Here is a 12,050-nt window from a genome sequence, read left to right on the forward strand (position 1 = left end):
TTTCTCAATATATATTATGCGGCTTTAAAGCAAGAAGGAATTAAGTAATAACTCATTTTCTCTAAATAAATGCTTTTCCCCTGTACAACAGAGTGAAATGTTTGTAAAGCCGATTCAATATATTTAGGTTTTATGCCAATTTCATTATTCAAGAATCTGACCCTAGTGTGTATAAATTAAACAGTGCTGTCAGAATACAAATAACTTGATGCCACTTTTATTTCTCCCCAGTTTTGTTCTGACATCATGGAAGAACTTGACACGTTGCTTCCATTGGCTCTGGCATACAAAGATGATTCTCTTCAGGAAATTAGAACAAACTTTGTAGAGGCCTGCAGCAAAGTAGCAACAGCTATCCTGTCAAGACTGGAGGAGAAAAGCAAAGATGTTCCCTCCCAAGCTCCGCTGCAAAACTTGTATGCTGCTCTTTCCACAGTGATACATGTCTTCCAGCATTTTACAATGTATAGCAATTTAATGAGAGAAACCAGCAAAAAGTGAGTCCCTCTTGCATACAGTGGGTTGATTAAAAATAGATAATGTAGGACTTACTCCACTTTAGTGCTATGGTGTGGTGATAGTTTTCAAAATTGCATGGTATTTTTTTAGCATAAGCATTATATGTACTAATTTAGGAAAGCCCTGAATTAAATGTAGTGATAATTTAAAGAAGCCACAAGAAATTATTTATTTTTACTATATGCATTTGATTTGCAAATCAATTTTTATTAAAATGGGTAAATAGTATTGTCCAGTGAATAGAATGTACTGTGCTCTCATGAAAATAGAGGGCTAAGGCTTTAATTACCTTTTCTGACATTTGCAATATCTGAATTTTCATAAAACTTGATTTTAGCATGCAGCAATCTTAGAGGATAAAATAAACATACATTTCTGCACTCCTTCCTTATAACCACTTGTATTGAGAAAGGCAAGCAAATTCACCAGTGTGACTTAAGTTATATATATCATTGCATGCAGAGTTAAAAAAAAAAAAAGTAGGGAAGTAGTGGTGTAAGGTGTAATACAAATTTTGGCAAGGATTTGTTCTGAAGGGCAATATAGTCATATTAGTTGTTTTCAGGAGATTTGGGCTGAAGATACTAAGAATATCTCTATTGATCTGTATGTTTATGGCTATATGTGATTTAAAATTAGAAACTGGGCCTGTTGGGGGAATCTTTGAACTAGAACATTTTTCAAGGAAGGTATGATTTCTAAGGGGTTATACGCACTGGTGAGCTGCTTTAGCTCTGATGCTCCACCCTATGCTAAATAGAGCGGACTTCTGTGAATGGGGAATCTGAGCCAGAATTTTGCTCAGTAATTCTTATGTGCATTATGAAAGAGTTTGCCCATAACATACCTACTAAAAATGATCTCTGGACTCTGTGTTTGTGTTTTCTTTTTTGCACTTGCTGCTCATGCATTATGTTTCAACACAGAATGTTCCCGAAATAGCGACAACTGAATGGCAAAAGGTACTCTTGCCTTAAATAGAATAATTTACTTCTCAATGACTTGGTTAAAAAAGAATTTATAGAAGAGAAAATATATATTCTTAAAGAACTGTGGAACAAAGACCAGATTTTTCAAAAGTGTACGTGAGATTCAGACTCCAGGACCAAGAGGAAATGAATGTTTGATACCTAATAATCAAAACCATTTGCAGTGCTGTGGATTGTTACCTCCTACTGCACAGCCTTTCAATTTTTTCCTCTTTGATCATTCTCTCTGAACAGACCCCTGTTCCTAGGGCCTGTCCAACAATATCAGGAATTCATCAAAATTCTCCAGTTTCAAGTTACGAACTACTGCGTTGGAGTTTATGCTACAAGCATTTTGCAGGATGCCGAGAGCCACCACTGGGATGACTGCAAAGCTTTTTATGAGGTGTGAGGTTAAGTTTACTATGCCTTCCTTTTACAAAATGTGTTTTACTGGTTGCCAACTCTATGACTAATTAGAAACATAAGATTGGTGGCATTATTTTTGTATAAAGATTGGTGGGATTTGATATTTTTAAATATTATTGTAGGCAAATTCTCTTTTAGAAATAATGCAGGAAAACATGGCCACTAAAAGACTTCTGATAAATCAGTCAGTCTTCTGCCATTTGTTTAAGGAAATAGTGTCCTAAGATAGTTTGAAAATACATAATTTCTATAATCAGGGTCAAGACATTTATATAGAATGCCCCCCCCCCCCGCAAAAAGACGCTTTCATTTCAACTTTCCTTATAGTAAGTGCAACATATGGGAATGCAAGATTATTAATTTTTCACTTATATTTCTTTTGAGTTTTATTTTCCATTGGTTCCCTTTCACTTTTGTGAGTGAAGGATGTAACAAAAAAGATGGTCAGTATAGGTATCTATAGCATTCCAGTATATTTCTGAAATGACTTATGTTATTTCACCTGAATTTTAGTCACAGGTCTGCTTTTAAACTACAACCGTAATGAAACAATGGAAAGAGTCTAAGGATCAATTGAATATATTATTCTAATGTAGTATTTTTTTCCTTTCCTAATAACTACTCAGTTAAATATACTATTAGACATATACTAGTTAAATATATGGTAAGGCATATACTAGATTTTTATAATTTGAAATTATTTGTGCATAATATCAGGGTCTAGTTAAATTTTTACTTTTTTTTTTAACAATAATAACTGAGATCTGGAAGGAAAGTCCTGCCCTTTCTCATTAAATTTGCTGTGTGAGAGAATTAGGGTTTTATCCCTAAATGTTTTCTAGAATTATTACACATGAGAACTTCTTCACAATATATCCATCCTAGAAATGTAATAGGAAGAGCTGATGAATCAGTGGCAAAAATCCATACTGACAGTTGATTTAAACAGACCTTATATGAGTAATACCATCAAAATGTCCATTCCTTAAAGACAAGAAAATCAGCATTTTACTTTTCATTTTAATGTGATTCTAAATGTCCTAGGTTGATAAGGTATCAAAAAAGGTAGATTTTAGCAATTAATGTGATTTATACTGACTGTAGTCTATCTGATTCTGTGTCCCATTTATTGGTGATTCCATTCCAATAACTATCTGGTGGACAGTTACCACCATGGAGGAAGCCTGATGGTCACAAATAGTTGCCCCAACTAAAAAAAGAATTGGATAAGCTCAGTAATTCTACAACTAGTGATCGGAACTGATGTATGTAGGAAGAGTTGCATTTCAACTCTGTACACCTGCGGTGCTTGAGGTAGGCAGTATGTAATTTTTCATCATCTTACTGCTTTTTTTTTTGTGAAAGATGGCCCATAATCTGCTCAGAGTGCCTCCAGGAGGCGTGATGCTGAGCAGCTGTTACTTCCGCTGAGCTTTTGTAGGCCTCCTGAATGGAAGAGGTTGGCTTGAGAACCACTGCTTGTTACAGAAGCAACATACTACTGAAACCTCTAGCTGTGAGAGGTGGCTCCTTGCAAGTTCAACACTCAGCAGGAGCGGTGAAGCTTTGCCTCTCAATATTAAGGTCACACAGATCCTGCTGAGCTTGGAACACAAGAAGAGCTTGGAGCCAGGACCCCTTGCCTGTCTTCAGGAGCAGGATCTGGTGAGAGGCAATGGATGTGAACTCAGTGTCTTGCTGGGAGCACACTCTTACATTTGTGAGAGGCAGTGGCTCTCAGACCTTGCTGCACTGTCAGTAGGATCTGTCTTACGCAATACCACGATCTTGCTTTTCTAACTGGAAGCTGCTCTGGCTCTCTGCCTCTGCTTATGTGTTGAGTAGACTAGCTCCTGAATCCAGCTTAGCTCAGGACCTAGCTTTCCTTTCTTCTCTATCCCCCACTTTTAAGTATTGTATACCACTATAAAAGATTTAATTTGTGAATCCTGGCTAAATTCCATGAAGAAAATAAATCTATTCCCATATTCTCCCATAAACTGAGCAAGCTATTGTATCACCTTGGGTGAGAAGGGAAGAAATCTATCCCCATTATTGCCTAGGGTGCTAGCTAAAACTAAATGGCAACCCTGCATTTTAGGCATCATAAGGACTTACTGCCTTCCTTTTCCCCAGTAATACAGGGCATTTAAATGGTATTAGAAGAATATGTGATGCCTTCCTTTCCATTGCCCAACAATTCTGTCCCTACTAATAAAATGACTTACCTGATGGGACCTAGGATATATGTAAGAAAATAAAAGAAAACCACTAAAAGAAAGACAAAGGTGAAGGGGGAGGATACTCTCTGTGTTTGATTACATAGTACTGCTGTTTCCTTATGCAGTTATTTGTACAACGGCAACATATGAGGTGAACAAGATTGGTAGAAAATGGTTATTACAATCTATAAAATAAAATATTATTTCTCTTCTATGTTGTTGAAATTTAATTTATTTTTGCACTTCTAATCAATTTCAATTCCAGCTTTCATTCTCCTTCTGGCATGCACTAATCCAATAACAGTAAAAGGAAAAGAAAAGCCAAAAGGCCCATTTGACAAATACAGCAAATACAGAATTCTAATCATAGTGAAATCACCTTAGGCTTTTGATATTTATTAATTAAAGTTAAGTAGAGATTTTGCAAGATACAAAGATGGATTTCTGTGGCAATATAAGTGAGCTCTCAACTGAACTCAGAGCACAATTCCCATGGAGCACTTTGAGCTGAAGCTGCCAGGGAGTGAAGCTCTGAGGGTTCAGCATCTCGCTGGCTGAGTGCACTGAACACCCACTGGGCCAGCTCTCCAGGTTACATTTTCAAATCAAGCGTTTAGTGTAGCAGACATCTGCTGTAGTTTTAGGAACTTATGTTTTCTAATAGTCAAAGAATAAAGGATTGTCTGTTCAAAGATAATATTGAGTGGCTTATGTAATAAAGCCCAGCTGCTTGTTTCCTTATATATAAGCTAAATAAAAGCTCGCATCTGTTTGTATTGTATGAAGCTTGCAAAAATAGCAGATGTTTACCAGTAGAATTGTCTGGAAATGGCAACAAATAGAAAAACAGGCCAGAAAAGGGGAATGAATCCCATTTAAATCTTCATTGCATCTCTGTTGCGTCTGCAATAGTGGCACAATTTTAGAAAGAGCGGTATTATTCAAATTATTGTTTAAAATTACATAAAGTGATAAAATGAAATAATTTGTATGTATAACTACATAGTTAATAACTATAACTTGCCAACGTTCGGTTGCTTAAAAAATAAATGCATTTTAAATTTCATTTAGAAATCTATTTCTAAATATTGATTTAGTTTGTTTTTTTGCAGTTTTTTTGTTACTTAAAGATATGACTAAAAGGAATTAGTTTATAGTAAGGAGTGTAAAATAATAGTTTTATAGAATCATAGAATCATAGAATCATAGAATGCTTAAGGTTGGAAGGGACCTCTAGAGATCATCTAGTCCAACCCCCCTGCACACGCAGGGTCACCTAGAGCACGTGGCACAGGACTGCATCCAAGCGGGTTTTGAAGATCTCCAGGGAAGGAGACTCCACAACATCTCTCTGGGCAGCCTGTTCCAGTGCTCTGTCACCCTCACTGTTAAGAAATTTTTCCTTAAGTTCCTGTGGAACTTTTGGTGTTTCACTTTGTGGCCATTACCTCTAGTTCTGTCGGTGGCCACCACTGAAAAGAGACCAGCACCATCCTCTTCACTGCCTCCCTTGAGGTACTTATAGGCACTGATCAGGTCCCCTCTCAGCCTTCTCTTCTCCAGGCTGAACAGGCCCAGCTCCCTCAGCCTCTCCTCATAGGGCAGATGTTCCAAGCCCCTGATCATCCTTGTGGCCCTGCGCTGGACTGTCTCCAGCAGTTCCACATCCCTCTTGTACTGTGGGGCCCAGAACTGGACACAGTACTCCAGATGTGGCCTCACCAGGGCTGAGTAGAGGGGCAGGATCACCTCCCTCAACCTGCTGGAGACGCTCTCCTTAATGCACCCCAGGATCCCATTGGCCTTCTTGGCCACAAGAGCACACTGCTGCCTCATGGTCCACTTGTCATCCACCATGACACCCAGGTCTTACTCCGCAGAACTGCTCTCCAGAAGGTCAGTCCCCAGCCTGTACTGGTGTCTGGGGTTATTCCTACCCAGCTGCAGAACCTTGCACTTGGCCTTGTTGAATTGCATGAGGTTTTTCACCGCCCAGTTGTCCAGTCTGTCCAGGTCCCTCTGGATGGCAGCGCAGCCCTCTGGGGTATCGGCTACTCCTCCCAGTTTCGTGTCATCAGCAAACTTGCTGAGGGAGCACTCTGTGCCTTCATCCAGGTCATTGATGAATAAATTGAACAGGACTGGACCAAGGACTGACCCCTGGGGGACCCCGCTAGCTACAGGCCTCCAAGTAGACTCTGCGCCGCTGATCACCACTCTCTGGGCCCTGCCATCCAGCCAGTTCCTAATCCACCTCACTGTGCACTCATCTATCCCACACTTCTGGAGCTTGCCCAGGAGGCTGTTGTGAGGGACGGTGTCAAAAGCCTTGGTGAAGTCAAGCTAGATGACATCCACCGCTCTCCCCTCATCTATCCAGCTGGTCATTCCATCATAGAAGGCTATCAGGTTAGTCAAGCAAGATTTCCCCTTGGTGAATCCATGCTGACTACTCTTGAGCACCTTCTTGTCCTCCATGTGCCTGGAGACAAGGGCCAGTATGAGCCGTTCCATCACTTTTCCGGGGATGGAGGTGAGGCTCACTGGCCTGTAGTTGCCTGGGTCCTCCTCCTTGCCTTTTTTGAAGGCTGGCATGACATTGGCCTTCTTCCAGTCTTCCGGCACCTCCCCCATTCTCCAGGATCTTTCAAAGATGATGGAGAGCGGCTTAGCTATGACCTCTGCCAGCTCCCGCAGCACTATGGGATGCATCCCATCAGGGCCCATGGATTTGTGGGTATCGAGGTTCCTTAGGTGCTCTCTGACCCAATCTTCCTCTACCCAGGGCAAGTCTTCCTCTCCCCCGACTTCTTCTCCTGTCCCTAGGGCCTGGGACTCTAATGGGCTGCCCTTGGTAAACACCGAAGCAAAGAAGGCATTCAGCAACTCTGCTTTTTCTGTGTTATTTGTAACCAGGGTGCCCATCTCGTCCGCCAGCGGACCCACGTTTTCCCTGATCTTCCTTTTGCTGTTAATATATTTGAAGAAGTTTTTCTTTTTATTTTTAATGTCCCTTTCTAGATTGCGTTCCAACCGCGCCTTAGCTTTCCTTGTCACACCTCTGCATTCCCTGACAACGTTCCTGTATTTCTCCCAGGGGGCCTGTCCTTTTTTCCACATTCTGTATACCGTCGCCTTCTGCTTGAGCATTGCCACAAGCTCCCTGCTCATCCGTGCAGGTCTCCTGCCCCCTCTGCCTGACTTCTTACACACAGGGATGCACTGTTGCTGGGCGTGGAGGAAGTGCCGCTTGAAAACTAACCAGCTCTCTTGGGCCCCCCTTCCTTCTAGAGCTCTAGCCCATGGGATTCTTCCGAGGAGGTCTCTGAAGAGGCTAAAGTTGGCCCTCCTGAAGTGCATGGTTGCAAGGCTACTTACAGCCCTGCCACCTCCTCGTTGAATCCTGAACTCCACCAACTCATGGTCACTGCAGCCGAGGCTACCCCCCACCTTAACATCTCCTACAAGTCCCTCCCTATTTGATAGCACGAGGTTCAGTAGCCCATGTATGGGCTGCTGGATGCCTGATATGTTTATTCTGTAAGAGCACACATGTTTTTGCAAAGAAAAAGGACTTAGTAAAAATAACTCTAGGCTGAAGTTGGCGGGGGCAGGGAGAGTTGGATAAGATCTATCAGAGTGTATCTCAGCACTAGTGATAACATATCAAAGACATCCCCCCTTACTGAAGTAACACCCTTTTGAGGCATGCACAGCGGCTCCCAGAGGTAAACTTCTGCTTTTTATGATGAAGTCTCTGCATACTCTGCAATAATATTTTAATTTTACTTAAGATAAGAAAAATGGGGGTGTCCCTGCTTTAGCAGAGAGGGTTGGACTAGATGATTTCTAGAGGTTCCTTTCCACCTCAACCATTCTGTGATTCTGTAATTCTGTGAATTTGATCTGTAATTTTCTGTATAACCTGATCCATTTTTGGTCACTATGAAACTATCTGATTTTTTCTGTGTGGTAACCCTTGTCAGGTGTTTAATTGAGCTAATGAGTGTTTCAGTTTCACAATAGTACTACTTTCTGAACAGCATTTAGGTGAAATGTTTAAACATGACTTAAAATATGTGCTACTTAGACTTGTTAGTGTGTTTTTTCACTGTGTTTTTTCACTGTTCTGTATTTGTCTCTGTGTCTTGTTGAGGTGGTTCTACTCTGTATAGCTAATTAAATATTAATACCAATATTGATTTATCCCCAGAAAATGTTTTATTTCAATAAATTGCCATTATTAGCGAAAAAATCTTATTGGAAAAATCTGGATACTTTATGTTAACTATCCAGTTATTTTTTTCTGCTGTTATTGCATCTCTGTTATACATAATGATTTTTATGTGTGACAGTATGAATTTGGGGAAATATGCATGCTTAAGTCATTTAAATATTTTTGTTGTTGTTGAGGACAAAAACTGGTATATTAAATTTATCTGACTATTCCATTCACTAAAAAAAGTACTGTATAAAACAGTATGTTTTTGAGATTAGGTTAATTAATGATATGCAAGGTCAAATTTTTGTGGTTTTGTTTTATGGCAGAACTCTAGTTTTTTAACTGAGATGGAACATGTGTTTGTTAATAAAGATGTTTCACATCTTGTCAAAGAACACTTTTTGGTCATGAGATGCTTGAAACTCTTCAGCTATTTCCTTTCAGATTGAATTAATTAGATTCACAGGAACTAAATTGTCATTTGGAAGGTGTTTTCTATTATTTAATGTGTGGTGGTTTTGCTAGGGGGAAAGATGTTCATTCTCTGTCCAGATGTGACATTACTGCTGTGCTCTTCGACACGATCTATGGACTATTCTGCTTCCCAGGTTAGCCCAGGAGGTTCTTACAGAAGTACTGGAGCAATCTTTGGCTGTGCTGTCCTCCAGGTATTCTCAGGTCTGCCCCAGTTACGTGCTCTAGGTGTCCCTGCTGGAGCAGGGGGGGTTGGACTAGATGATCTCTAGAGGTCCCTTCCAACCTCAACCATTCTGTGATTCTGTGAAGTATGTGTACTGATAAGTACCTGATGTAAAAAAATGTTTACATATTATGGCACTATTCTAGTACTTGCTACTCAAGATTTATCTACCTGCAGCTTCAAGGTGGTTTAGAATGTTCTGCTGACCTCCCACAACAATAAAAAAAATACTAGAACTTTAAAGATAACTTATTGAAGTGATTATGTATAATGGTTATGTAACCATTAGGAAATTGAATGTATTTTGAAAGTGAAAAGTATAGAATGCCCAATTTTATAGAAATATGTTTTCAGAAGTCACTACTGCAAGGAAAAAGGAAAATTATTTGCACTGAAGGTAGGTCTGAGTCTTGCTATTTTCTTTGGTGCTAAAAACTCATCTGTGAAATTTTCAGTAAAAGACAATACAAACCGAGATCACATGCATGTGCGCTCACGTGCACACACCCACACACACAAAAGCCTAATCTTGTTAAGCTAGCCTTTATTCGGTTATTCTAAATAAAAATAATTTTAAATAACACCAATGGTGCAAAGATGAGGGCGGATAACCTCCTGTATTTATGCTTCTTTAACCAAAATTTTTAACATTTGTGGTCTCGTTTTAATGTTAAAGGGTTCTGAAGGACATTTAAGAGAGGATTGTCATTGGATGTCTCATCTTGTGTGACTCAATCTCAATACAAGGCTGAAAATGTTATCAATTAAGGAAGTGATTCATGAACAGATTAGGTAGTCTTGCAATGGCAAAAGTAATGGAGGTGGCAATGTGGTACCACCATATTGTGGTGAGTGGAATGCTCAAGTTTGTGTATTCACCAATAAGGAGATTTCCCCACAGTCTGTCTGAAGAGCAGGACAAAGGGAGGGGAGACTGAGCGGAGCCATGAGGGAGTGGGACAAAAGAGTATCTGCCAAGAGTTGGGGGCCTTTACAAAGGAGGGAAATAGGGCAATCCCCTCACATTCTTCAGCAAGGGGGACAAAGGAGTCAGGTGACCTCAGGTGAGAACAGATGGCAGGAGGCAGGAGTTTGGTGTAGGCGGGTCGGGAAGGCTGTAACTTCTGAGTACCTTGGCCAATGGGGAAAAGGAGAGGGCGTCCCTCGGTCGGGAAATTAGGATAAAAGGGGGGCTGCGTTCTCCAGCAATTTGAGAGACCCCACAGGGATGTGCTCGGTGGACTCTCCCTTTATTCGAATCAAGTTTTAAGACTCTTCTGTCTCCTTTTTGAACATTCAGTTCTTGACAGCGAGATTTTCCGCACAGTGGGAATCTGTAACTGCTTGTGCTATCCAGTTTTATCATGTCACCTTTAATTTATGAAAATCCTCAGTATGATGGCCTACAATTCATATGCAGTGTGATCTGTTCCTCTTGGCTTTCTACCTTATCCACTAATCCATGCTGTTTACAGACTTTCATATACCGAGAATGGTTTAAAAAATGTGCACTAACTGGAAAATTCACTGAGTTCCAGCACAAAGTGCCAAGAAGAATGAGACAATGTATTTTTTATTTTATATGAAATGTTGCAAGTTAACTACTTGGTCATATAGATTTCATATTTAGGCATATATGTTTCAGTATAGTAATTTGTTTTTCTAGAAATCAAAAATTGAACATGTGCAGGATGCAGCAGCTCATGTAATTTACTATAAAGTTCTTTGCAAATCACAGACGAAGCTGCCAGATTTTGGTGAAGGCAAAAATAAAAAATGTCATATTTTGTCATGTATTTGCATAAATAATATTAATACTGAAAAGCATTCTTACAGATTATGCATGTTTTTGTGTAAGTTAAGAGACACTTTTTATGAACTGTATATTCAGCACTTCTGTTTTCAAAACCCCAGGAGACTCCAGATCAAAACAGTTCTTTATTGTATATTTCATTACAGCAATATTTTTCAGGTAACCTAACCTGCTAATTATATTCCAGATTACAAAGAAAAGCAGCGTTTGTCAAATTAGTTTCTTGAATGACTACATCCAATTGATAGCACTTTCATATGCTGCATTTATGTTGAATTCCTAGGTTCATTAGTTACTGAGATGTGTGTAGTTCATCACATGAAGAATCCAGTCCATCAATAACAGAATTAGAGGTTACACATGATTTTAAAGAAATATTAATCCTTCAGCAGTTCTTTTTTATAATCACAGCTATATAATCAAAATTTCCATCTTTTAAATCAGCTCTGTCTTCAAAAACTTTGATAAAATTTACTGTAAGTGAAGATTTTTCTATTAAATTTATTGCGCTGTCTTTTAGTACTAAAACATTTCCCTGCAGGGGCTAGATTTAAATTAATCCTTATACTGCTCAAGAAAGTTTTGTGTAATCATAAAAGCACTGATGACAGAACATTGTTTTCCAGGAGTTTTCTAATAATAGTATTGACTCATTTCCAGCTTACTAGAGGTGCTGTATTAGCTGTTACTTCAATGGAATTTTTTTTTTTAAGATTCTTTATTATATTCCTCAAATGCAATAAAATAGTAGGGATTCTGAAAAATTAATAATATACTTACCTTAAATTGATTTGGGATAAACTTTTCTGCCTTCCTAATTTTGGGACCAAACCTTGTCCATTCTTTTGTCACTTAATTTCTTTTCTTACAATGATTCATTTTAGATCTGGTCTTAAATTTACCATTGAATCTTGGATATCATTTTTTAATGCTCACTCTTTATCTTTGATCTTTCCATCCTCCTTTGTCCTGCCTGATGTAACTTCAACATAAAAGAAATGGTTGGAAACAGCTATTGAATGCCATCTAGTCCAACCTCCTGCTCAGACCAGGACAATCACCAGCAGTAGATCATTTCAGCCATGTTTTTGTGTAGTTGACTCCTGCAAACCTTCAGGAAATGAGATGTTACAGCCTCTCTGGGCAATCTCTTCCCCCGCAGCACTATCTTGGTGAA

At 39.3% G+C, this 12,050-nt stretch overlaps 1 pseudogene across 1 annotated transcript in view; it reads left to right on the top strand.

The window, feature by feature from the left end:
• LOC104566650 (uncharacterized protein KIAA0825-like) overlaps positions 1-12,050 on the top strand; it is a 284,921-nt pseudogene that overhangs the window by 24,638 nt on the left and 248,233 nt on the right. The window contains exons 5-7 of the transcript XR_015913687.1: positions 232-497; positions 1,743-1,893; positions 8,886-9,048. The product of XR_015913687.1 is annotated as an uncharacterized protein KIAA0825-like (transcript). The remainder of the gene's footprint in view (positions 1-231; positions 498-1,742; positions 1,894-8,885; positions 9,049-12,050) is intronic.

Source organism: Tinamus guttatus, unplaced genomic scaffold (assembly GCF_059628265.1).
Source record: "Tinamus guttatus ecotype Peru unplaced genomic scaffold, ASM5962826v1 Tinamus_guttatus_pri_ptg000374l, whole genome shotgun sequence".
Taxonomy (NCBI): domain Eukaryota; kingdom Metazoa; phylum Chordata; class Aves; order Tinamiformes; family Tinamidae; genus Tinamus; species Tinamus guttatus.